A 20,530-nucleotide genomic window follows, 5' to 3' on the forward strand; every position below is an offset into this window, starting at 1 on the left:
GTATTTTTTAATTGCTGAAATAATTACTGTTATCTTTAATAACAACAATGCGAGGCATATTACAATAGTTCTTCAATTTTAAAATGACAGCTCTAAACTGGGCCAACCAAAATTACAATCATAATTTCCCGGAATTGACAATATTTGCTAAATAGACTCCTTGAGGAGGAGGAGGTTATACATGCGGGAAATGAATAGGAGATGATAATTCGAGTATGGCACAGCTTTAAAAGTGACTTCAAAATTGAAAATCGAAAACAAATCGCTACGGAGCTTTTTGTTTTGATTTCTTCTTCTTGCTGAATGTTAACAGGTTTGACTACATTTTGGCAGCTCAGCTTTAACTGATCTGAAGCTGACCATGATTGGAAAGGTGTTACAAGTATCTTTTAGATTCTAGGGTTGTATTTTTTTTTTTTAATAGACAATGGCGTAAGGGCAATCAAATCCAATAAACTGAAGAGGAATTCCCGTATCAATGGAGTCATTAAAATACAACCATGAAAGAAGCCTTTCCAACAATGCAGAATGGACAGTAAGTTCCTCTAGGACGTGGGTGGACAGGGTTCATGTTCATATGACAATGGACACAGTGACTATGTGTCCTACGCATGGAGTTAGGGCCTGGGCCCCAGCAGGTGACCACTACGGAAGGCGTGATCCCTAGGACCCTGCTTTCAGCTCCGTGCTCACCATAAAAACCATGATCTGTTGGTTGGTTTGTTTGTTGAAGATGGATTGAGGGAAAGCACAACTATTTGGAAAGATCTGTATCTTATGTTAGTGAAACTGACAATAAAACAGAAACACTATGGATACTGAAACCCCAAAACACATCAAGTGCAAAAAGATACAGAAACATGAAAAACCACCACCCAAACAACTCTGTAAACAATTTCAGCTCTCCTCCCTGAATCATATGGTATCAATTCTGGAAACCACATTTCCCCTGGGAAATAGAACTATATAAGGTTTTGTGTGTCCATAATATTATGAATATATTGAATGGCAGAAAGGCAATCACAGTTTTGGAAATCAGCTGACCAGACAGTATACACCTGAGTGAATAAATACCTTAGGATGGAGGATATTCACACGGTGGTGGTGGTGGGGGTGGTGGGGCGGGGAGCCAAGATGATGAGGAAAGGCCCTAACTACGTACCTACAACTCTACATATGATCTGACATCGGCCTGTTTTTGAGGCTTCCACACTGAGGTTTCATCAGCAACCCCAAGCATCATGAAGTCAGTGGACAGCTTGGCAACATTCCACCTCTGCACACAAGGACTGTGAGTACAGGGCATGGAAAGAGCCAGGAATAACAGGAATGCCAGAGGTGTCCCGAAGCTGCATTCAGAAAGTGCAAAGCCTCCGTGTTCATTTCACACCGTATCTGGAAATCCCACCTCCTCTGGCCATCGGGCTCACCTTCCTGTGTAACGTGTTATAGAAAGGACTTGTTCAGGGGGATTTTCACCTAGATGCTCTAAAACCTCAAGATCTGTGGGTTCAGCTGTGTGGGAAAGTCAAACAGTACCAGCTGATGAAGCTGATTCAGGGCATCTCCTGAATATGCAGGTTAATAATTTAGATGTGGGTGGGAGGCACTGGAAATGAGTAGAAGATTCCCTCTGGTCAATGGGTCACTCGAGATAAATGGGGTCCAGGTAGGGGTCAGCTCACCTGTGAACCTAGGATGATGAGATTTACCGGGTCAGTTTTTAATTCACTAACTGGTCATTATTGACAGGGTACTAGAGCTGTTTAGGGGGTTGTTTTTAAGACAACAATCGCTAACAATGAGGGCAACTGGCTTCACTGGCTGAAGGGAGAAAATGCCTTTTTTCCTCTTCTTAATTAACAATAACATTCAAAACCCTGACAGAGAATAATGGTGAAATACATTATGGAATCACTTATGTATGAAACCATACATTATTAAAACTACTCTAAATGGGTCCTTAATTTGAATAAAGATGGCCATTTTAAGAAGCCAAGCATCTCAGAAATGAGAAAGGACACAACATTATTCTGACCCAAGATATCAAAGGTGTATTGTTTTGCCTATGGGACAAGTATGAACCATCCTTGACTCTTATTAAGATCCACACAGGTCTCTTCTGCTGAGTCTCGGCTTTAATTATTCACAGCCCTATATTCCAGTTGGTTAAAGACCGGACAAAGCAGCAGATAGGGCAAAATTCACCTTTAAAATTTATACTTTGCCTATTCTAACCAGTCAGCAAAAGCCACTCCATCTGTTCTATGCTGTGTACATGAGTTTCAGGACTACCTTTGGCAAAATCTGAATAAAGCATCGGCTCTCTTAGTTACTAAAAATATCGACTTGGGGATGGTGGGAATACCTTTCACTGTTAGTTTTAATACACGGGATCACAGTGCACACTTAGGAAAAGCACAGAGCCCCTCAATAAACCAAACACCAGTTCCAGGCTCAATCCTACTTAATTTATGCATAAACAAGAACAGGTGTTTTTCTGGCAGCTCTGGTGGTGCTAAGCTCTTGTCCCCCTTTAATGTAAAACTCATCTGAATCTAACATCTGCATACTATTTCGGACAACGTCAGGCCCATCGTCCTTCTGATGTGTGACTCTAGCAACCTCTTGGTTGCAAATACAACCACCTCCCCAGCTGGAGGAAGGATACCTCCCCACTTGTGATACCTGGACATGGTTCTGCACGGCAGTTTGACACACTGTGGTCACATGTTCAAAACAATTTTTTTTCAAGTGATGCAGAATGAACTCTCCATTCTCCACCTTGGAGACAAGGACAATTAGAGCCGTTTCCTCCTAATAAAACCAGCAAACAGTGATTATATATGTTTCTATAACTTAAGAGTCTACACTCCTAAGAGAAGTGCAAGAGAAAAGCACTCACTCGCATCTCTTGCCATGTGGTTACAAAACACTGAGCTCAATTGTTCTAACAGGCTCACCCTACTTAATTAACAAAGACATCCTGGTTTGTATGCGCAGGGGCCACGCTCAAAAAAAGGCTTATGAGGACAAGTTCTGCACAAGGATTTTATTTTTTAATGACTACAGAAGCTCTTGGGGCCCATCATATTAAAAGTAACAAAAAAGGAGGGAAGTGGAACTGGTTCTTAATTACTTTTAACTCTGAAGCTAGGGGCTTCCCTGGTGGCCCAGTGGTAAAGAATCTGCCTGCAATGCAGGAGACCTGGGTTTGATCACTGGCTGGGAAGATCCCCTGGAGGAGGGAATGACTACTCACTCCAATGTTCTTGCCTGGGAAATCCCACGGACAGAGGAGCGTAATGGGCTACAGTCCACGGGATCACAAAGAGTCAGACACGACTGAGCGACTCTTTCTCTTCTGAAGTTAACAATCTCCAAATGAGAGCTTCTTAAACATCCAGCAACCAACGAAACTGCGACCTTTCTGACTTGGACAGACACTAGTTTTCTGTCGGGCCCACTGCTGCCAGCACCATGATGATAAGAGCTGGAAGACCAGAGCAAACGAGAAGTCGCGATTCCTCTCCCTGAGGTTTCATCCTTCACAAAGGCAAGAACCTCAAAGTCCCAGCTCTAGTTTCACTTGACTCCATCACCACCTGTTCCTTCCTGTGTTACCATCCTACAGTCTCTCTGTCTTTAAGTGATTACCTTGGTGTATGTAAGGAATCTGCAGGTGGGGGATGAAAGGATGAAGTGATGGATAGGGGGAGGGATGGGATAAACAACTGGAATACAATAATCTGTCTCTTAGTTCTTGTGCGTGCATGTTCAGTCATGTCTGACTCTTTGAGACCCCATGGACTATAGCCCACCAGGCTCCTCTGTCCATGGGATTCTCCAGGCAAGCATACTGGATTGGGTTGCCATGCCTTCCTCCAGGGGACCTTCCTGACCCAGGGACTGAACCTGTGTCTTCTTCATCTCCTGCACTGGCAGGCAGATTCTTTATCACTGAACCATCTGGGAAGCCTCTTAATTCAGGTGCTGGAGTCTAATGACTCCCAGTAAATTTATTAAGGCGCCATTCAATCCTAAATACCACTTTGCAAAGCTACATTTACCATTTTGGGTCCACCTTTTTCCTTCAAATAAACACCTTCAGTCTAGTTTCTGACTTCACGCGTCATGGCCTTTGGCTGGCTGCTGAACTGCCTTATTTTTTTCACTTAAGCCATGTCAGGGAAATCAGGACAAGGTAACACGGGGTCGCGGCTGTGGATTGTGAGAGAGAGAGACGAGCTACCTATTGACACAGAGAATCAGGTGCCTCTGGCCTCAGGAGGAAAGAATCCTGAAAAGACCTCTTCAGTGACAGGAAAGATTCCATCATTCAGGAACGTGAAGAGCAACAACCCTGAGACACAGCATGTGAGCACATGGCCGGCAGGGAATCGCGGAATGTGGTTCACAGAGCCAGACGTTCTCCTCCACTTCACTCTGTGTACCTTCCCTCGGCCAGCTAAGGAGATGCACTCGTGGCCTGGGAGATACACAGGTCACACAGGGATAATAAAATGGAAAGGGAACACAAACTAAGCTTTTTGCTTAGATTGTAATAAAAATGTTTCCTCCCTATGAATGCACGGAAAACACAACTTAATAAGGCACTGTTATCTGAACCACTCATTCACTCACAATTGATCGTTTTACTGAGTGCCTTTAAAATACTACAAAACACCTCTAGGAAGTAAACGCAGTGGGAAAGACGGAGGGTTTAGTGCGAGGCAGATTCAAGTTCAAGTCCCAGCTCTACAGCCTTCCTGTTACGTGATCCTGGGTAAGTCATCCAAGTCCCAAGCCCTTCAGCTGGAGAAGGAACACAACGAGGCCTATCCTTGTGCTGCTGTGAGGATTAAATGCACGGTTTTGAATGTTAAACTGCACATGCAAAGAATGGAAGTGTTTTCCCATGGTTCTTTAATTTTTAAGTAATATCTGAGAAGTGGGAAAGTGCTTAAATAAGGAATAACTGTTTCTCATACAAGGTGGTGCTGGTTCTTCAGTCACTAAGTTGTATCTGACTTTTTGTGACCCCATGGACTGCAGCATGCCAGCCTTTCCTGTCCTTCACCATCTTCCAGAGCTTGCTCAAACTCATGTTCGTTAAGTCACTGATACCATCCAACCATCTCATCCTCTGTCATTTCCTGCTCCTCCTGTCCTCAATCTTTCCCAGCATCAGGGTCTTTTCCAATGAGTTGGCTCTTTGCATCAGGTGGCCAAAGGATTGGAGCTTCGGCATCAGTCTTTTCAATGAATATTCAGGGTTGATTTCCTTTAGGATGGACTGGTTTGATCTCCTTGCTGTCCAAGAGTCCTCTCCAGCATCACAATTTGAAAGCATCATTTTTCAGTGCTCAGCCTTCTTTATACAAGGTGAATAGCAGGATATAAAAGTCATGACACCCCAAGCACCACCCAGAAAGCTCTATACAGCTTTAAACTAATATTGACAATGATGCTAAATGAAGAAAAATCAATTAAACAACTTCCTGTACTGTACAGAGGCCTGTCTGGATCATCCACTTGGTTCAGCTGTGGTTATTCCACTTTCAGATTAAAGGGAGTTCAGTGTTTACCAGCCTCTCTCTGTAGTCACCCCGCATCTCCCCACAGCTCACTTCCTCTCTCTATTTCCACTTCCTCAGCATCTCCACCCTTCTCCAGTAACTGATTTGAGAATAGAGATTTCCCCAAGCAATTCTAGCCTTTAATATCTCCACCCCACCAATCGGTTCTGGGCGAACAACCCTACCTGATTCTCATATTAAATGTAATCACTCACCAGGCAATCGTGCTTGCAAACGTGAGAGTCCTGTGTACAACCTGCCGCTATTTGCTTGGTCAGCAGAAAATGCCTCGTGCAGCCGCTTAGGCGTCCTGATGCCCTCGCAAACCTATCTGAAGTGCAGCCAGTGCTTTCAGTGATACATAAAAGTATCTCTGCCTCACAGATGCTGGAGACTCATTTATGGACCAATTACAGGACTGGAGCGGCAGCGACATTTCACATTTGTTCTGTTTTGTATTTTTAGCCGGGGCTTTTTTTCCTTTCGTGGATTATGGTAAATACAACATTTGCTTCCAGAATGTGGGACTTGCTGGGATCAGAAAGGAAAGTGCCTGACAAGCAGATTACCTTGGGCTACTGCATTACGGGGATGCAGACAGTTATGCTACGGGGCTGGATTTAGTCATTCTCAAGTTGTATTAAGCTGCCCTGGCTTCAACACAGAAATAAACAAGAGAGCCTTGGTGTGTAGTGTATTTTCAGCTTCCTGGTACTCCAATCAGCACATCCCTATGAAGGCTCCATGGGGAGGGAGGGCCAAGAAAACCCTATGGGAAAAAAAAAAATCTTTCAATGTTTCTTTAAATTTGTTTCTGAAGTTTCTTTCCTTTGTAAGTGGCTTGCTCAAGATCAAACTACCAACGGAGTTGGGAGAGAAAGCAAAATAAGCATGATTCCACTGCAAACGACACACTGCCCATTTGTGGAGCCTAAGAGTAAACATTCTGACACAGAACGCCATGCTCTGTCCTGAGCAGACGGCACCCCGCAGCTATACCTATTTATGCAACATCAAACTACAAGTTAGGTATTTTGCCTCCTTGCCCAGGTAACGAATCAGTCTGAGGCTGGGAGACAGATGTTTTTCCCTTCTTCTCTTGACTCACACGCCTGCTGCTTTTCAGACCTTGCCTTAAATGAGTGAGATACTGAGCTGCAAATGCAGAGCTGAGAATGTCTTTCAGAGGCAATTATGTTGAAACTTTGTTCCAACATCAGAAAATGTGGCATTTCCACCAGATAATGTCCTTATGAAACACACCCACCAGAGGCCCACAGAGTGAAAATGAAAATGTGCCCAGTGGCCCGGCATTAACCGGGAAATGCGGTCTGGACATGAGCGCCATTGGTCCAGGGCTGTACCGGGACTACACGGTTTTAGCTGAAGAACTGACTTCTGCACATCTGTGCGTTTTATTTCATAGTTTCCCTTGTGTGAGGAGTAAAGATATTCCACCCCCACTGTGATTTTGTTTTTAAGTCAAGGGTAGCCTTTGAAGAGAAACAGAGTTGAAGAAAAGAGATGACCATAAATACAGAGCTATTTCTAGAAACTTCCAAATATAAGAAGATGCTCATGGAGCACTGAAAAGGTGAAGGTAACCTGGATGAGTGCCTTAGGTAGGGATTCTGAACTGGGGAAAAACAACATGAAATCCTGCAGGGTTTGCATGGAGCTCAAGTAACCCATGCGAGGGATACAAGACATTACCAATAAGGGAAAAAGACAAAAAATGGTGTGCATATTAGAAGACTTCCAACCAACTCATCCAGCATGAACGTCATTTCCAACGCAGAATCCTAAGTGCTGATGAAGGGAGCAACTCAGTAAGAGCAAGAATTATTCCAGCTGGAGGGTAAGTGGGCCAGGACAACAGGTAATGTGAAGTGGAAGGAAAAAGTAGTGAGATCTTTAGCTGCAGGAGTATGTCCTCAGGACCTGGAAAGGAGTGAATGTATTTTTCTGGAAGTTGCTAGCATTTTAATGTTTGAAAAATTTCAATAGAGGCTTACCTTGCAGATACTATGGGTTGTGTTCCAGACCCCTTCAATAAAGTGAATAATGCAACAAAGTGAGCTGCACACATTTTTTGATTTTCTGGTGCATACAGAAGTTACGTATATGTATATTTTTCACTATATCTGGGCTTTCCTGGTGGCTCAGACAGTAAAGAATCTGCCTGCAGTGCAGGAGACCCAGGTTTGGTCCCTGGTCAGGAAGATCCCCTGGACAAGGAAATGGCTACCCATTCCAGTATTCCTGACTGGAGAATTCCAGGGACTGAGGAGCCTAGTGGGCTACCATCCACAGGGTCGCAAAGAGTCGGACATGACTGCTTGACTAACACTTTCATACTGTAACTATTAGTCTATTCCACGTGCTATACCATTGTGCCTTAAAAAGCAATGTACACACTTTACACTGCTCTATTTAAAATAGATAACCAACAAGGATAGACACAGATGGCATATTCAAAAGCAGAGACATTACTTTGCCCACAAAGGTCTGTCTAGACAAGGCTATGGTTTTTCCAGTAGTTATGTATGGACGTGAGAGTTGGACCATAAAGAAGACTGAGCACTGAAGAATTGATGCGGTGTTGGAGAAGACTCTTGAGAGTCCCTTGTACAGCAAGGAGATCAAACCAGTCAATCCTGAAGGAAATCAACTCTGAATATTCACCGGAAGGACTGATGCTGAAGCTCCAATACTTTGGACACCTGATGTGAAGAGCCGGCTCCCTGCAAAGACCCTGATGCTGGGAAAGACTGAGGACAGGAGGAGAAGGAAATGACAGAGGATGAGATGGTTGGGTGGCATCACCAACTCAATGAACATGAGTTTGAGCAAGCTCTGGAAGATGGTGAAGGACAGGGAAGCAGCCTGTGCTGCAGCCCAGTGGGTAGCAAAGAATCAGACACAACTGAGCGACTGAACAACAGCAATGACCTACTGTTTAGCACATGGAACTCTACTCAATGTTATGTGGCAGCCTGTATGGGAGGGGAGTTTGGGAAAGAATGGATACGTGTATATGAATGGCTGAGTCCCTTAACTGTTCACCTGAAATTATCACCACAATGTGAATCGGCCATATCCCAATACAAAATAAAAAGTTAAAAAAAAAGATTAAGACATTCCTTTGCTTAGACAATATATTAACATTCGTTTGATTATTAAAAAAAACAATGTACATACCTTAATTTAAAAATGATGTATTGCTAGAAAAAACGCTAACCGTCATCTGACCACACAGCATTGCCTCAAAGCTTCAATTGGTTAAAAATGCATTATCTGTAAAGTCCCATACAGTGAAGTGCAATGAAACTAGGTAAGCCTGTATGGGGATCATAATTATGAAAAAGCAGCAAAAACAGTTTATTGAACTGGATGTCAGGATTATGAAAAAGTGACAAAGAATCACCTTAGGAATCGGTAGCTGTGGGAACTATCTTTATCATCTTAAATACGAAAGAAATGCAGACTGCATGAGTAACAATGGGAGGCTCAAGAGACAGAAGGAATGAAGACAGAGGCGGGTGGAAGTTCCCCCAGGGGAGGGGACACACGCCCTGCCTTTACTGTATCTTGTCCTAAACCACCTGACTTCACACCTCACCTGCTCATTAATTCCATGCATCACTGCCAAGTTCTTTTTTCCAACTTATATATTTCTAAGTCTCCTGCAGTCACCACACACTCCAGGAGAGTCCATATACTTTTAACCTTGACATCTGAATTCCTCACCATTGGATCCAACTGAAAATTCCAGTTCTTTCCCTACTTCTCCTATGAGAACACCTGGGCACATGTTTTTCTATCCTGTTGTCTGCCTCTTCATTCACGTCTGCACCCAGAATTAGCTTCCTACTCCATCAAGAAGCAAATTACCATTCAAGACAGAGCAATTAATTCTTCTCCAAACTCCCTGAATAGTTCTTGTCTACATAAGACATCTGATGAATAACTGCATTTTATTTAGCCTATGTATTTTATTGGGAGTCCCTTGGGTTGCAAGGAGATCAAACCAGTCAATCCCAAAGGAAATCAACCCTGATATTCACTGGAGGGACTGATGCTGAAGCTCCAGTACTTTGGCCACCTGATGCTTAGAGCTGGCTCACTGGAAAAGATCCTGATGCTGGGAAAGATTGATGGCAAAAGGAGAAGGGGGAAGCAGATGATGAGATGGTTAGATAGCATCACCGACTCAATGGACATGAATTTAAGCAAACTCTGGGAGAGAGTGGAGGACAGAGGGGCCTGGAATGCAATAACAACAACAAAAAATTATTGGATTATTATTATTTAAACAGTGCAGAGAAGACCTTGGTTGGAGCTCCACAGCTTTCAAACGGGGCCACAAAAGATGGATAAATCTGCAATATTGACTTCCACTAATAAAATGTTGGCTGTAATCACATGCTAGATCACAGTTGTTTCCAGGCTCAGAAGACACTGGATCAGAGAGTCCTCTGAAAGCAATTAAAACACTATATATATTATGTGATCGTCTTTCTTTCTGATTTGACTCTAAATGTCTTTAGGGAAGGAACTAGGGCCAACAGATCTTTGGATTCTCATCTATCAAGGCACATGGGTATCTAAATAAAGGCATCAAGAACTAAATAAATATGCAGCAATTGATTATCCCACACTCCAAAGTCAACAGCAGAGGTCCCGAGGAAGCAAGGCCCACTGCTTCTGTACCCCCTGCACTCTACGGCTGTCGAGTCTGGACCACAATCCTTCGTTCTCCACTTGGCTCTCAGAGGGGTCTTTTAAGAATGTGAAACTGCCTCTGTTGCTCCAGCTCCTTTAGAGAATGCAAACTCTTCAGGATGATCAATGCTTTTTGGGAGCTAGTTCCAGAGCCTTGCTTTCAGCACTCTACCCCTCGAAGTCCGCTCCAGACCTGCAGGTCCCACATGAACTCAGCCTTCCACAGTCCTCCGGCTCCATTCATTCGTCCAGTCCTGTTTGCCTGTGACACTTCTCAGGGAACCCTTCTCTCCCTCCTCGACAGTTTAGCGGGTACTGAGCTCTGTGCCACACACAGGACGCTGATGGCCAGGCCCTTGGGTTTGCATTCCCAGAGCTCAGCACAGTGCCCGGCACAGGGTGAGGACTGACAGTTTTGTACTGAACAGATGAATTTAAAAACAAAATCAGCAATTCCATTTTTAATAGAAATAAACTATGGGCATTATTCCAGAAAACTGTTGTCATTTAATACACACAAAGGCATTACATGTCAAAGCTATGTTTATGAGACTAAGGAACTTAGAATTTTGTGCACTTTTGCAACATATCAAAATGTTTTTTTAAGAATAAAAATTGCTGCTGTTGTTGTTCGGTCACTAAGTCGTGTCCGACTTCTTGCGACCCCATGGACTGCAGCACGCCAGGCTTCCCTGTCTTTTCACTATTTCCCGGAATTTGCTCAGATTCATGAGCATTGAGTCAGTGATACCATCCAACTATCTCATCCTTTCTTGCCCCCTTCTCCTCCTGCCCTCAACTTTTCCAGCATCAGGGTCTTTTCCAATGAGTCACCTCTTCGCATCAGGTGGCCAAAGATTAAAAACAGGGTTTCATAAATGCATCTCGTTAAAGTGGATGTCACCACTGAAGAAGAGCCTTGCTTGAGGCTAAAAGGCAGACCAGGGCAGAAGGGAAGACTATTCCGTGTCTGCAGTATTTCATGGAGATGCCTACTAGGTAGCAGAAAGAGGCCCTCATCAGAAGAAGTCTAAAATACACCCTCTCCTTTGGGGCTCCTATAACTGGGGAACAGTGAGAACCTATCAGCTGGATTTCCCTTAAGCCAAGTTGAGTTACTGTTAGCATTTCTGATTAATTGATTAAACAGTGAGGCTGTTTCCCAAAATATGTTAGGCTTGTGAGTGCTTGCTAAGTTGCTTGATCGTGTGCGATTTCTTTTGAGACTACCTGGATTGTAGCCCGCCAGGCTCCTCTGTCCACGGAATTTTCCAGGCAAGAATACCGGAGTGGGTTGCCATTTCCTACTCCAGGGGATCTTTCGAACCCAGGGATCAAACCTGAGAATCCTGTGGCTCCTGCCGAGGCAGGCGGATTCTTTACCACTGAGCCACCTGGGAAGCCTCTGTTAGGCTCACCATTCTATAAAAACTAGGAATGTCTATTTATCTTTTTATATTAAGTTAAATCCCAAGAAACTACACCTGACTTAAACCTCTTAAAAAAGAATGCAGATGAGAAACTGAACATGGTGACGAAGAGACATTAGAGAGGCAGAATGGAAGGATTTTTGAGTGATTGGTATGTATGACTCGAAAGGGAGTTTGTTGAATAAAACATAATTGAATCATAAGGGCTAATTTGGGATGCTGGGGATGAAAAAGGGGGGATCAAGAATAGGCACTTGAATGGAATTTTCAGGAAAACGAACCTGATGTGAGGGGTGGGAAGGAAAGAGAAGAGGAAAGAGAAAAAAGGTAAAGATTTGATAGATTTTATAACTAAGCTATGGTTTTTCCAGTAGTCATATATGGATGTGAAAGTTGGACTATAAAGAAAGTTGAGTGCTGAAGATTTGATGCTTTTGAACTGTGGTGTTGGAGGAGACTCTTGAGAGTCCCTTAGACTGCAAGGACATCCAACCAGTCCATCTTCATGGGAAGGACTGATGTTGAAGCTGAAACTCCAATACTATGGCCACCTGACGCGAAGAATGACTCACTGGAAAAGATCCTGATGCTGGGAAAGATTGGGAGAGAAGGGGACGACAGAGCATGAGACGGTTGGATGGACATGAGTTTGAGCACAAACTCTGGGAGTTGATGATGGACAGGGAAGCCTGGCGTGCTGCAGTCCATGGGGTTGCAAAGAGTCAGACACAACTGAGCGACTGAACTAATAATAAAATAAATTAGAAGACTCAGAGAGTTCCTGGGTCAGGAAGATCCCTTGGAGAAGGAAATGGCAACTCAATCCAGTATTCCTGCCTGGAAAATACCATGGACAGAGGAGCCGGCGGGCTATAGTTCATGGGGTCGCAGAGTCAGACATGACTGAGAGACTAACACTTACATAATCCAGAAGACTCAGAGAATTCCTCTGAGCTCTCCAATGGCACCAGTGCACCCTAAAGAAGCTCCTAGAATAATCACGGGAAAATATATGTATTAACTGCACTGAAATGCCTTACAAACTTTGGTGATCAGAAGTTCTTCTCTGTAGGTTTTCCTTTTACATAAAATACACATAATACACATAATTTGCATGAAAGTTTCATCCTTAAAAAGTAACTGAAATACTTTTAAGGAAACATAAATATGGCCCCTTTTAGCATATAATGCCATTAATATTAATGCAATGTTTTTTGTCATGTAAAAATTAAAAATATTCCTCAAAAAGCTGATTAATGGTTCAAAAATAATCCTGAATTTTAACAGGATTTCTTATCTCCCTCTTTTTAAACTATATATATGTATTTTTTTCCCTAAAATAAGGTTTCTGGAAATGTAATTTCTATAATTAAAAAATTTACCATTAAAACTAAAGGGTGAAGATTCATAAAATACATGAGGATTTAAAGATAACAGCGAGCTACACAATTCTGGTATTTTTTTCATTGTTTAACATTGTATAGATTTCAGCATAAATTCAGCATTTATTCATTTCCATTTCTTTACAAGTAATATTCTCAGAAGCATTATTATTTTTGGAGATGGTCTATATGGGTTGGTTGAAATTCTCAATGTGATGATGGTAATTCGTTTTCATGACTTAAGTAATTGAGCCTAGTTTTAGTGTTATTAATTATAATTACATTATACTGTATTTCCAAAGGAAAACAGAATAAATATATCATAATCACTATAACCATACTGTAAAAAAAACAGTAATTACATATTAATTCCCATCAGTTCAGTCACATACCATTGCACTTAATGCCTTCAATATGTTTCAGGCTTATTATACAATAAGCACTGATTTTCACTTAGATATGATAATTCATGGACTTTCTCAACCACAGTACCCAAGGTTCCATCTTAAATCATTATAGATGAGACTCGTGTTCGATCCCTGTCAGGAGAACCCCCGGAGCAGGAAATGGCAACCCACTCCAGTATTCTTGCCTGGAAAATTCTATGGACAGAGGAGCCTGGGGGCCTACAGTCCATGGGGTCACAAAGAGTCAGACGTGACAGAAAGCGTGCATGCACACACGCACACACACACACACAGATTGTGCAGGAGGGAGAACACAGCTCTGTTTAAACACTCAAGAGATGGCCTGAATTATCCTGGTGTCTCAAACAGCAAGGTTTTGACATACATTCAACAAAGGCAGTTCATGACACCTGCTCACATCTTTTAAAAACAGAAATCTGGGAGCAGGTATTAAGGCTACCCATTTTCTGTTAGATTATAAATTCCTTGAGGGTCAGGCTCATTTTCATAACCACCATGCACCCAGCACAATCCTGAACACGCTATGCTCTTGGAACATGTCTAGGTAGAGTGAATAAAGTCTTTCCAGGAAGAAATAGGGGACAAGTATGTGAGAGTTATATGGCTTTTAACGCTCTATGCTCAGAAGTTCCCTGGGCTTCAGCTCAAAATTGGGCCCAGCTGGCTGAAAGCTCCAGGTGGCCCACCTAGGAAATGTCATTCGCGATGGCCAGGTACCCTGTGGGTCCCAGGCCTGAGCTTCAGGACAAAGCTGATTCCATCCAGTGTCTCAGTTTAGTTTAGCAATGTTCTAATACTGAATATGTAAAACAGCTCCAAGAAACCCAGCTGCTGGGAGGAGAAAATTCCATCATCGTTACTGTTAATATTGCCAGGCCTCTTTTATAGGAATTGCTACATTCTGCTTCAGGACAGCTTCATATTGTGCTAATTTTGTTCCAATTATTTTTACCATCCTAAATTGAGCATTCATTGGTGGGTATATGCACTATGAGTACTAAATAACGCATCTGTAAATTCACACCCTCCTTTGCGTACAGATCAAAAGCAAATACATTTGAAGCTTGTTTCCAACATTTCAAGATTCTGAATAACTGGAAGAATATGGATGATCCTATTTTTAAAAGTTTTCCCATCTGCTGAAATACAGGTGGGACTACTTGCTGAAAAAGGCCAATAGGTTATTTTGTAGATCCTATTTTCTCTTACTTTTTAGAGAAAGTCAAATGAATAAATATACAGTGGATCCTCCTAACAAACAGGAAATAATGATGATAAAAGTCAGAGCTCATACTTCTTGAGACTTGATGTCAGGCCTGTGGGTAAGGGCTTAACCTGTTAACTTGCCTAACAGTGATATGCTATAGATCACTAAGAATTAAGTGTCTAAGAATTAAGTCCCACGGCCACACAGAAAAGGGAGGGAACTTAATCTGAACACAGACCCTCTGACTCTAAAACCAAAATACTAAACCATTGCACTGATACAACCTCCGCCTGCTGGGATTTATAAGCATCCAACTCTCTAAAATGTGCCTGAAATTCAGGGTACTTAAACCACAGAGAGGCCAACCCAGGAGAGCTAACTGGTGAGTATTACACAGAACATTTATAACTCGCTCCAATCTACGGGCCTCTTCAAAATTCTCAAGAGGACATTCTTTCCTCTGTAAAGCCAACCTGCAGCAATCTCCAGTATCTCAAATGATGAAAAGAGTTCTTGTAACTTTGAGTTCATGTACTCTGGAATCACGTATTTTCCAAGTCTTCTTTCTCCTTGGATTTTTCCTATGTGTGTATGTGCATATATACATAGGTACACACGTATATACACATACATACACACTCATACAAATATGCCATGTGTTATTTCGTTTTTGTTTAGTTGCTCTGTCATCTCCAATTCTTCGCAACCCCATGAGCCCACCAGGCTCCTCTGTCCATGAGATTCTCCAGGAAATACTGGAGTGGGTTGCCATGCCCTTCTCCAGGGGATCTTCCTGACCCAGGGATTGAACCCTTGTCTCCTGCATTGACAGGAGGATTCTTTGTCACTGAGCCACCAGGGAAGCACGATGCCATGCGTACACACACTCACTCACTCAGACTAGGTAGCATTTCAAGAACCAAAAAGTGCCTACTTTATCTGAGTGTGTGTGTGCATGCTCAGTCGCGTCTGACTCTTTGCGACCCTATGAACTGTAGTCTGCCAGGCTTCTCAAAGCTGGGGCCTCCTGTGTCTTTGCGTTGCAGGTGGATTCTTTACCACTGAGCCACCGGGGAAGCCTTATCTGAGTACGCCTCCACATAATTAGGTGACTAATCTCTTTGCTTCATAGTTGGATAATGTTAAGTCAGCAGCATGATCTGAAGAAGAACCTTCTGTTTCAAAAATTCCCAACAGTCTATGGTGCAATATGAAATATTTTAAGAGTGACACTGAATATTATATACTTTTTAAAAAGAATTTTAGAGATAGGATGGACTCAGGATGAAGAAAAAGCCAGATGGAAGGAAATGCAGAGGAAAGAGTGACCCTTAAGACATTAACAGTTACTGTTAGCACCACTCAGCAATTAACCATGCACTAGATGATAGTTTCTTCGCAGTAGTGAATGAATCGACTCCTCTCCTTTTATTTTTCATATAGTGTTCTCTCAACCAGACTAGAAGCTCCTCAATTGGCTAATTTGGCTGATGGACTTAACATGTCAGCTCCAGGTTTTCGGGTGTCTCTCTGAACCTCACCATCCAAGGCCACATCACATTCCTAAACAAATGTAAAGCAGCACACTAGAGTGTCACGTCCATTTCTGTGCATCCTTCTATTCCCAGGATTTAGGGAACTGACTGGTATATTTCAGACCATAATGAGTATTTGCTCAATGGATCTAATCGTTCTTAAACAGCCAAGAATCACCTGAGAGCTTGGCAGAAGTGCAAAATCTTAGGCTCCACAACCCCACGAATCTGGTTCCATAGATGTGGGGAGAGATCCTTGAATCTGCATACCCGTGCCCCAAGCCGGTACTTAGAAACGAGACCAAATTTAGACAAGTCCATCTGCTGCCAGGACTTCTGGGAAAGGTCTTTGGTCAGGGGAGTCTATGCTGCTGCTAAGTCGCTTCAGTCGTGTCCGACTCTGTGCGACCCCATACACGGCAGCCCACCAGGCTCTGCCGTCCCTGGGATTCTCCAGGCAAGAACACTGGAGTGGGTTGCCATTTCCTTCTCCAATGCATGAAAGTGAAAAGTGAAAGTGAAGTCGCTCAGTCGTGTCCGACTCTTCGCGACCCCATGGATTGCAGCCCACCAGGCTCCTCTGCCTATGAGATTTTCCAGGCAAGAGGACTGGAGTGGGTTGCTACTGCCTTCTCCAGGAGTCTATGCTATTTGACCAAAATCCAGGGGAGTGGTGTAACAGTGAGTTTTCCAAAGCAAAGACAAACAAGAACATTTGTAAGTACAAAGCAGCTTATAGCACCCTCACTCTGCGGCATAAAGTTTTATTATCCTTTAACAAGGAGGGAAAAAATGACTGTGTATGTTTAGAATATTTCTTGGAAAGGGAAGGGTCTTTCTTGCAGTGTATTTCTTGGGCACTGACAAAATTAATTTTCCTTTTAGAAAATCTGTTTGCTAACTTGTAAGCTATAGTGGAGTCATGTTGGAAGAGATGTTTTTTTTTAATACATAAGAGTCCAAGATTTCTGATAAACCAAAGAAATAAGGTACAAGCCATGCACTTGGTCTCGGCCCGTGACCTCCACTATATTTCAAGTCATGTACCTAAAAAAGACATGTCAGGGAAGGGAGAAATTGCTTTAAAAAAAAAGAGGTGCACAGGTTAATATGGAAGCTGTATATAAATTATTTTGAAACAAGTACAAAGACAGCAAGGGCACTGTGGGAGAAAAATTCAGGCAGTGTTTCCTGAAGAGAAGGTGCCCAAGAATGTCAGAGCACATTATGTCACAACTGGTTGGTGTAGGAAAGTGCACTGGAGTCAGGACCAGGGATCAAGTCTTGCCGAGGGTGTCACCCACCCTCAAAGCATGCTTTCAGATAAAGGCCTTGCCTATTAGAATTCTTGTGAAGCCACACAGCACTTGAGGATCACACGGAGAATGTCAGATTCCCGACAGCACAGACACTAGGCATGGAGATTTAGTACATGCCCTCTGGAGCCATTGGCCAAAGCTGCTTCAATTACTTGAAAAGGAGAGTGTTTCAATTCAATTACAGACACGCAGCTCTCCTGGGTTTGCCAGATCTCCCGGCCCCTCCCACCAGGCGGACGCGCTCTGCACGGGTTGGGGCTCTTCAGTGCCTTCCCCATTCTCTCGTCCCCAGCTCCTTTTGCACATCCCATTGCCAAAGGAAATGCAGAAATTGAGAAGCAAGTGTTCACTCGGTCAGCCCTCAGTGGCAGGCATCTATGTGAAGGTCTGGCCCCTAGCATGGAGGACTGGCTCACCCATGGGAGACTCTGAGATTGAGAGATGCTGAAAGGGAGAAGCACAAGATGCCGTGGGTGACCCACAGTGACCCAATCAGACCAATGGTCTGGTAAGAACCAGTCCTGTTGAGAGCCTTCCTTGTGACCATCTCCAATTCCCAAGGGGATGCTTTTCCATTTATTTATTTTTGAGCCAGCACTTGACTACTCTCTCTTTTGGCATTGGTGGGCCCAGGGCACTCAGCAGCTAACCCACCATGCCTTTAAAATTTTTTTGTTAACCATGAATAAGCAGGTCTGTGGGATCCACACGAAAATCTTGTAAGAGTATCTACACACAACACACAGGGAAAGGACAGAGGCAAAGAGTCTCCTGCAGGGGGCGCCTTTTCACTTGGTTTCAACACTGGGCTTGGCTGCAACACTCCCTTCTTTCAGGCAGGAGAGAAGGAAGGACAGGTATTCATCTCTCTTTAGATGGGTAACTGACTTTCTTTGCCAAATATATGCAAGCATCGTCATGCTAATTAATGCTACGCTCTTTGGAAAATATCCAATAACACACAATTGTAACCAGAAAAGACACAAGAGAATCCATTTGTGACAGGCAACTGAAAATACAAGGTCTGCTGCACAAATACTGAATTTTTCAGCCTCTGTGCAACACTTGTTAACCTGGGGAGGGGGCAGTCCTTAAAGATTTCAAAGTCCTCTGCAGAGTCAGCCCTAAGGAATTACTCCTCCTGTCAGAAGCTGTGTCTCTTACTGGCTCCCCAGGGAAAAAATGCTGGGTGTGTGAAGACAAAGGTGAAGGATAGGGCAGATGCTACAGGTGGGAAACTCACACAGAAGCTACCTGGCCCTTCTGAGATTCAGACTTCCTCTATGAAGCAGGGTTCATGCTACTCACTGGATTATAGTGATACAAATGTCTCTTAGGACAGCCTAGCACACTTATTTCCCTTTTGTTTTTTTAAGAAATATAATGCTTGCTCTTTTGTTCAGACATTTAAAACAGTTCTACATCTTGTATGTACAGGTATAAGATTTCCCTTTCACAGTGATCATTATTGCTGCCTTTAACTGTGAGATGCGGAGAATCACTTTTTATTGTTCTTCCTGGTCCCAAAGCAGAAGCTGCTGGTTCAAAGAATCAGTATTTCAATGGTGAGAAAGGTCAACATTTGAATCATCGGTCATTATTTGAATGAGGAGATCGATATCTGAATGAAGGGCACTTAATGGCTCCAACTTTCTAGACTCTGATAATTTAAAGAAATCTAGATCCTTGACCTTGATCCTAAAGGAGATCAGTCCTGAATATTCATTGGGAGAACTGATGTTGAAACTGAAACTCCAATACTTTGGCCACCAGATGCGAAGAGCTGACTCATTTAAAAAGACCCTGATGCTGGGAAAGATTGAAGGTGGGAGGAGAAGGGGACGACAGAGGATGAGATGGTGGGATGGTATCTCTGACTCAACGGACATGAGTTCGAGTAACTCCGGGAGTTGGCGATGGACAGGGAGGCCTGGCGTGCTGCAGTCCACGGGGTCGCAAAGAGTGGGGCATGACTGAGCGACTGAACTGAACTGAACTGACGTAGTCGATTCAAGGCTCCAAACACCTGTTATTTCACCTGACTGTCCTCTCCCCTGCCATGGTTCCTTGTGCACTCAAGGGGTTTCCTTAGGGGAAATGAGATGTGTTCGTCTTCTTCCCTAGACTTTCACATTTTCTTCTTTCCTACTCAACAGTGGAAAGCTCACTGGAATTCTAGAAGAGCGCACACACGTAACCCAGCTGTCCTTAGGCTCCTTCCAGTACTATACTTTCAAACAAAGCAGCATATTTAATTAACGGCACTTTCACCACTCACATTAGACCCGACATTTCTGCCACCACCTTCATCACGCTGAGCGCTAGACACCAGGAACCACCAGTACCGCCTCTGAGATTATTCAGAGTCCTCATCTGCCCTGCTGTGAGGCTGAGAAACTGCTGGTGCCTGAACAAAGCGCACGTTACTGTACAGATGACCACTGTTTGGGATGCATGATTCACCGAGACCCGAAGGTCCTCTCGGTGGCCCTGGTTCTGTGTGCTATGACGCCCCCGGACATGGGACTAGCTGAGACTGCGTGATGTCTTCTCCCAGGCAGGCGGTTAGCAGTCCTTCTCACTTCAGTCTTTTGCTGGCAGAGTGACTTTGCTGCTGTCAGACTGCATTATGGATATTAGCCCTTGAATGAGCTGTAACTTACTGCAATTGAAAATTCATAACATAAAGACAATTTCATTGGGCCCTGTCAACTGTTTAATACACACTCCCATGAGTCTGCAGGATCCTGTGGGTTTTTGAGACACTACACCTGGGCTGCCCACAGCGGCTGAGTTATGAAAGAGGTTTATTTTCATTCGTTGGCTGTGCTCTTAAGCCAACCCGGCCTCACTGTGATAAAAGCATGTCCCTACTTCCTTCCCTTGATATTCTACCTTCATGTATACAAGGTCCTTGCCCTCTTA

At 43.4% G+C, this 20,530-nt stretch overlaps 1 protein-coding gene and 1 non-coding gene across 7 annotated transcripts in view; both read right to left on the reverse strand.

The window, feature by feature from the left end:
• The window catches only part of CELF2 (CUGBP Elav-like family member 2), a 557,440-nt gene that overhangs the window by 183,255 nt on the left and 353,655 nt on the right, over window positions 1-20,530 (reverse strand). The gene's annotated exons all lie outside the window — the stretch shown is intronic.
• On the reverse strand, window positions 15,639-15,699 carry MIR7861 (microRNA mir-7861). The gene has a single exon (NR_107846.1). It is a non-coding gene; the product is annotated as a microRNA mir-7861 (primary transcript).

Source organism: Bos taurus, chromosome 13, assembly GCF_002263795.3.
Source record: "Bos taurus isolate L1 Dominette 01449 registration number 42190680 breed Hereford chromosome 13, ARS-UCD2.0, whole genome shotgun sequence".
NCBI lineage: Eukaryota > Metazoa > Chordata > Mammalia > Artiodactyla > Bovidae > Bos > Bos taurus.